The following is an 8,127-nucleotide window of genomic DNA, read 5'->3' as shown; positions in this document are numbered from 1 at the left end:
GACATGAACACAGAGATTACACTCATTTATCGATAGACCAAGAGTGGCTATATGGAATGGAAAGGTAATTAGACCCCTCTTTTTCATTTTCCCTCTTAAATTTGCCAAATACAAGGCTCAAATACTTAAACTTTCCATACAATCAATTATTTGCTTTGCGACAGTTAATTTTTAGTTAATTTTTTAAAATGATAAATACAAAACGAACGGTCTTGGACATACGTACAAGGTTTCCACCCGACAACCACGATATCTCTCTCTCTCTCTCCCTCTCTATCATTTCACATTCAACTCACAGTCTTTGTCACATTTCCTCCCTCCTCTCCCCTGCCCCCCCCCCCCCTCTCTGAATTATATCTTCCTGTCATTCTCCCCCCATTTGCTGTCACCAGAGACAGGAATTCAATCAAATAATCAAAAAGAATGAACGAGACGTGTCTTCAGGGTGGGTGATGGAGAGCTGACATTTCTCTCTCTCTCTCTCTCTCTCTCTCTCTCTCTCTCTCTCTCTCTCTCTCTCCCTAATCCCCCCCCTCCAATCCCATGTTCCCTGGCCCATTTCGCCATCTCGGTTTAACAGCGTTGACCTCCTGCGGGAAAGCTGTGCTTCTGTCATCCAATCAAAGCTGACCTTCTCATCTTCCAGGAAGTCATTGATTAATACATGAGGGCTCGGTACAGTACTTGACCATGTTTAATGATAACTATGCATTTATGTGGGAGTTCAGCAGAGTGGAAAATGAAGATCCAGTGAGCGCACAGCGCCTGTATACAGTATATCTTTGTGTTTGTTTGTGTGTGTGTGCGCGCGTGTGTGTGGGTCCCTTTTTACATCCTCATTACACTCTTTCATTTTTACACTACTAATAAGACGCCTCAGGGCGACATGCGACCTCGCGAGGTCACGCCAATTCTTGGTCATCTGGCCAGTGATGTATATCGGACCAGTTACCCATATCTGGAGATCCATCCATAAATGATCTCGCCCTCTCTCGATCCATGTACTGTATATAGTACATCACTTTTATGCCCATACATGGAGATCCCTGTCTGAACCAGCCGCACAGATATGGGCTGTCTTCCTCCATATATAGGCATTCCCATATGAAGTCCTGTTAGATATGGGCTTAATATTGATGACATCAGGGATCTCCATATATGGGCATACAAGGGATTCTGTGAGTGGTTCCCATGACATCACTACATACAATATCCTTGTGCCCATACATGGAGATCCCTATCTGAACCAGCCACACAGATATGGGCCATGTCTTGGCCAACTGGCCAGTGATATATATCGATGACATCAGGGATCTTCATATATGGGCATAACATAATATGCACTTTTACATAGGTGATGTCACCTCACCTGTGATATCATGTGGACCCCATATACTGTAAAAAAAAAAAAAAAAAAAAAAAGTGTACACACAGAGCTGAATTGACACTCAGGATTGTGCTGTGCTGTATATGCAGTAGCATATGACAACATTGTCATACCTTTAATGATAGTGTACTTTATGAAAAAACATCTACAGTTGTTCATACTTCCTCTGAAGGGTCTTGCCTCATCACAGCAGAAAAGGAAGGTGATCTTGTGGACCAGACTGTGGATTAAAATGTGATACTGACATCTCTGTATGTATTTATTGTGTCTGTCTGTCTTTCTCTCTCTCCCTCTTTTGTGTTTCCCCCTCTCTTTGTTGTAGAATTTTTCAAACATCATACTTATATAAATAATAACATAATAAATTGAATTGAATTCTTAGAGGGTGGAGTATAATGAATACAACATTTATTGAACAATCTTATCAAGAGCTCTGAGCGACACGCATCCCCATCTGTCGCTCCCATTTCTCAGGCCTGGTCCCATTATATACACGGACAGTGTGACAAGAATAGTTGAGAGGGTGTATCCTAAACAATGTCTAAAGATACAATTCTGAAGAGTCTTCCATGTATGGACTGATGACGTCGGAGCGCGCGTGGAGCCACGGTCCCGACAGCTGTTGCTGAGTCAGTCTTACTGTATTCTTAGGTAAAGTGACAGACACGTGACTGCACATATAAAACAAATAGATTACATTTCATAGAATCTATTACAATTCCTCCCTTTGATCATATATGATCATATATGGTCATTAACAGTAAATGTAATGAGATTTGTTTTCCATCTCCAGGAGGATATTTATTAGACACATTTTAATGTGGTAGGGGCGAAAAAACCAATGATGCATATCTTGGGAAAATTCCATCCTACGACCCTCAGGTTTGAGCGATCACTTCGTAAAGCCAGCATTTTGTTTGTGTATGTGTTTCTCCTGCAATTCTCCACATGAGCTCAACGTGAACATGTCCCTTCTCTTCTTGGTTCTTCTCTTCTTCCCTTATCTGGGCAATGTCATGTCATAGGGTTTCTGCGCCCCTTTTTTCCAACACGTCCTTCATAGCAGTCAGGTTGACCTTCTTAGTGGAGGGGATTCAAGGCAGTTATGTCCCTGGCACAGTTCCATCATGGCAATCTGGTGGTTCTGGTTTCCAGACATCTTTTGGTTCCATACATCTCATTCTTTCATGTATGGTTTAGTTTTTTTGGATTTAAAAAACTGAAAATAGAAAACTCAGCACCAAGGGTTATCACATCCTAACCTAGAATGATTTTTATAATCTATACAATATTCTGTATTTTCATGGCAATGGGGAGCATTTATCACGTCATGAATGGTTCAATAATGAATGATATCTTATATTTTTACATACCTTAATTTGTGGAAGTATTTTCTTACCATAGTGTTTTAGACACATTTGACATATTCCTTCCATTTGTTTCCATATTGACTTAATGTTTTTAGAAACGTCTGACATCTCCTGTAAATACATTTCATCTACACAACCACATTTCATAGCATAGATAATGTTGTTACTGGTTTAGTTTAGTTAGTTTATGTTAACAACACATACAGTATGTTGGGAAGAAAAGAGAAATCCGTTAGAACATTCCATCACTACAATGTGTTTCTCTCTTAAGCCACCCAGATTATTTCTTCGGCACCTAAATATTGGTGGGAGAAAACAATCTTTCATTAGACAAATCCAATAACATATAGGAGAAGACACGTTTCTCCTTACCTAGAACTGAAAATCATATCATGATTTGTGGGAAAAGACGATCTTTCATTAGACCAATCCCATGACATACAATATATTTCATTTCCATCCAAAGTGGGATGAAACTCAGGATCCCTATAGGGAAATCAAAAGTATAGTTAGCATGACTTTTCTTTCACCTTCAAAGGTGAAAACATCAAAACATCATAATTTTGAAAACCTACTCCGTATAATGCATTCAACATTATTTTCCAACAAACCAGTGATTCTCAAAAACACTGTCTTCACTCATACATACACATATATTCGACCCATATATGCTCAATATACCCGGGTATCACTCAACCTCAGACATGCACTTCTTGCATTTCAATTCAGTGGGCAGTGGCCTGTGGTTCAGGCTCCTGTTATTCCCAAACATACAGTGACTCCAAGGGTGTACCTCCCATTTCTATCAGCTGGTCATTAACCCAGCAGGAGTCCCTCTGGCCAGTAGAGAACTGAACAGGTGACCAAACAAACCTGAAAATGTACTAGAGTCATTCTATAATTGTAACTTCTTCTAGTCCTCTTATAATTAATAGCCTAATGCTCATAAAAAGGCTAATTCATATCCTGTCTTCTTTTATGATTTATATTACCATTCTTCTTATACGAATTCTTCTTATACTTCTTTTATAATCCATATATTACCTCCCCCCTCTTTTTGAGAAGCACTGGTTAAGCTCACTCCCTCCAAACCTAAGCATCCCGGTCCTCCAATTGAGCATGACCCACAGTACAAGCTCTCACTGTGACGCGCTGCTCACCCAAGAACACCAATAATTATTAGGAGCAGGCAGACTCAAATACACATAAACCCCCCCCCCCCACAGGGCCACTGGCGGTGCGGGGGCGGCGGCGGGGCAAGCAAGCCATAAAAAAATAAAAATAAAGAAAGAGACCAGACTGCCATGTCACCTGTGACGCAAGCCTGGCTTAGTAGCGTCGTATTAGAAACTGAATACAACCACATTGACCCATTCGAGTTTATGCTGACTGACCCCATGTCGCGGGCCTTATCCATTAAACTCCTAGGAACTTCATGGATAGTGCTTATTAGTTAAATAAGAGGGCTCAATTTGCTAATAACATGCTATCCCCCAACACCGATTATTACCGTCCTTAGGAACCACCGTAAGTGTTCTCACTATTAACTAAAATAGAAGTAAACAACAACCAGCCCACTGGTTTAAGCCTGCATGTATTAACTTAACAACTTAACTGTTAAACTCCACACTGACCCCCCTATGTATAAAACATATATTTTTCCTAGAATTATATATTATTTTATCCGGCACAGGACTTCTTCCTTGTTTTATGGAGGAAATTGGTACGATTCCATTTTGCCTATTAGTAGTGCAATACATTTAATACATAGATCAATCCGTTGTTGCAATGTACTGTACTACTCCAACAAGCTCAACATTACTCCTATGGATATCCTATGAGAAATGACAGAACTATAAGGCCAAACTTTATAGTGAATTTACATTAGTCCAACTCCATGGTATAATTCTCCTTTCAATCTTTGAATGTCCTCATTTCAACCTAGTCAATTACTGTCACCTGAAAACGACACCGTTCTTGTCATTCAGCTATTTTCGTCTCCCCTCGTGTGCATATTACAAGTTTGAACAACTGAACTGACTTCTCCATGCTGTTTCCCAACCAAGCCATGATAGTTGATCTGTAAGTGGCCACAACAGCTGAGATTTAGCCCAAAAATATATTTGCTCTTTGTGCTGCCTGCCTGTATGTTTGGCTATTACAGAGTTAGACAGTACCACACACTAGTAGGCTTCTTTAAAACAGTTTTACACTTTACTGGAGTACCTGGGTTATCTGTTATGTCAATCCACCTAAAAACACTATTATTTTATTCTATCTTAGACATAAGACCCCACCACCCACACAGAATCGCATTATTCCTATTTTAATCTTTAATAGACTTAAGAGATTATATTTGTGTTCACTCTAGCAAGTCGGAAAAGAACAAAATGTGTTATTGGCCTACAGTAGGGATCTATTCAAATACGATTTTAAATCAGTTATAATTATCCTTAATTATATTGGCAACAGTCAGTCTGATACCACTGTTGTGTTCTTAAATTCCATGCCACTGCACTATTTTACATGATCTGGGTCCAATATTAATGACAATGTGACACTTATCCTATGTAAGTGTAAAAATTAGGCTTCTATTGTTAGACAAATCTAACTTATTTCATTTGTGACCCCCCCTTTAAGCCCAGAGGACTATCATGGCTACAGTAGGGTTAAAGAACACTTCATCTTATGGGGGAAATAATTTCCAGTGAGACAATTCTCTTCACAGACTGTCTTATGCCTTGATTGGTTTAAAACCATCCCAATATATATAGTTATGGGTATACTGACTATAAAGTATAAATTGGGTTCATATTTACAGGACGCTTCTTCCCATTAACACTTTTTCAAAATATCATGGTTTCAAAACTTCTACAAAACTCTACATGTTCTTTAAACAATCTTTACTGAGTTATAAATAAATGTCCTATCAATACCGGTATATGTATGACCCTGGCTTAGGATTATGTTCATCCTCTGTTACGCCAAGTAGACATTTAGATAGTATAGTTCATTTTTATCATATGGAAGCCGTTTATCACCTAATCAATTCTTTCTTCCCAGAGCCATAGGTACTCACCCACTTACTATGACCCCACCATCGCTCCCCCGTCACGTTAGCGCCCCACTGAGAGAGGAATTACTACAACCACCACACAGGAAAAAACATAATGATTAGCCATCCAAAGTGTTCACGATGTATCCTTCATGTTCCTTAGGAATGTTCGGTCTCACCAAAGGTTCTGTGTGCCCCCCACAGAACCAAAGCCCTGCACCTGGCTTTAGTAGTCCTTGGAATTCTTGCAGTCCCAAAATGTCATTTGAGTAACATTCTCAGTGTCATGTTGTCCCCAGTCCAACATTGTTCTCCAGATGCGGAACTAGTCCATCTTGATGACCAGACTGTCAATGTGATCGCATTTGCCCTCTCCCAGTATAGCTCAAGTGACAGGTGAACCCCTGATGGACACGCAGTAAGCAGAGTAAAGGATTTCCCAAAGTCTATGTTTGAAAAACCTGGCTTCTCCCAATATGATAAAACAACACAACCAGACATTATCCTTATACTAATGCTACAATCATCTGCTATCTAATTATAATGCCCTGCAATCTCAAAAGTATTTTACATTTACACAGAATCCTTCTTAAGGCAATTCTGTCAATACTATGTCATGAACCGACAGTGTATTCCTGAACAGCTGCTGTGAGAGAATTGTCACACTTACTTCTAGAGGCCCCGTACATTTTACAGTAATTGTACTGTCCGGAAACAGTTCTCTAGATCTGACCACATGTCCTCCATTAATAACAAATAATATAATATTATAATATTATGTCTATTTTTCACATGGGAAAACCCCAGTACATTGGATAATTTCACTACCCATCTTACAATATTAAGTACATACATTCACCACTATTTAGTGCCCGTTTTTCAGCTCCCTTTCTTTAGATACATTTTACATGCCACATCTAAGAATTTAAAATGGTTACACTTAAAAGCTAGTCATCCAACCAATCGGTTGTTTATCCTTTCTCAAAGAAATTGCCATGTTGGCTGCTAAGACTTTAAAAATAAACTAGTAGCAGTGCTCCCCCGAGCACTGGTCTCCACACAAGTTGGAGTATGCGAAAATATACTGACAGGTTGGCAACCGTTTTTTTTTACTGTCTATATTAGGAAAAATTAGATTCTACTGAAACATTTAACTTCTTGTATGTGACATACTTGTGTAACCAGATTACACCATCACTTTGCTTGAGTTTCACTGAATTAGAGAAACATTTTATCAATAAAGTTTTCAGCCAACCATATCCTTACCCTTAGTCCTTGCTTGACCTATGAAGAGAATAGCCTGACAACAAGCTGACTACAGCCTATTTTAAATCAATGTTCATTAGTTCATATGGTCACTTTTATTTTGACGACTGCTAAACTGCAAAGCTAAAGATATATTTTGGACAATCTCTTCTTCAGTCCACTGGCTGAAATAAGTTACATTCTCCTTTTAAATGAGCGTACAAAGGCCAAATAGGCCCAAATATCGAAACAGCCATTCCACCCAGACTGACACACATTTGGGATGGACCACAGAAATGTTATTCTCACAGCAGGGGTTGTCTTCCACAGGCCCCCACCATTCCTAAAGCACGGCACCTGTTCCCCATGTCCAGCTATTCTACACTGTCCTATCCAAGTCAGCAAATAGCATAATGTCAATCACAGCCCAAGCTGTCTATTAATGAACTACTAAACCATTTAGACTGACGTCCACTACCATGTCTATGATGTGGTTCTCACCCACAAATTACCTCACTTAATACCTGTCACAAAGCAATGCCAACCGATTTTACCGTAGTGTTAATAATTAAGAATAGACTGCTACCCAACCTTAATTTAACCCTGGTAAAATAATCTAAGTCAAGCTTTAGAGGTCAACCCAGAATGATCTGGTCCACACATAAATATAAATACATCCATTAACATTTAAACATCACTGTTTACCAATGTGATTACTTCGTCACAACTATATAGCCTAGTTTCCAATCACTGCAGCTACAGTAGGCCTATATGTTCACAAAAATTGTTATGAAACTCAAATTAGCCTCAATAGTCAAACTGCTTTCTAGGTCCTACTTAAATATTAAGACAAAAGTAAGCCTTCATTAACCATTACAAATTACAATCAATATATTCTCCAACATGCCTCGAAAACATCTGATCTACATCATTAATGCTAGAACAGACTCACAAGTTTATAATGGTCTACTCTCACCAGGTCTTCCCTGACCAGCCCAATGTTTAATTAAATAATGTCTATTTAATTCTGCAGAGGTTTTTTTTTGCTATAAGAAATGATTAGGTTAGCA

This window comes from Nannobrachium achirus, assembly GCF_963921795.1.
Source record: "Nannobrachium achirus genome assembly, chromosome: 13".
NCBI classification, from domain to species: domain Eukaryota; kingdom Metazoa; phylum Chordata; class Actinopteri; order Myctophiformes; family Myctophidae; genus Nannobrachium; species Nannobrachium achirus.
This window is presented reverse-complemented; position numbering follows the sequence as displayed.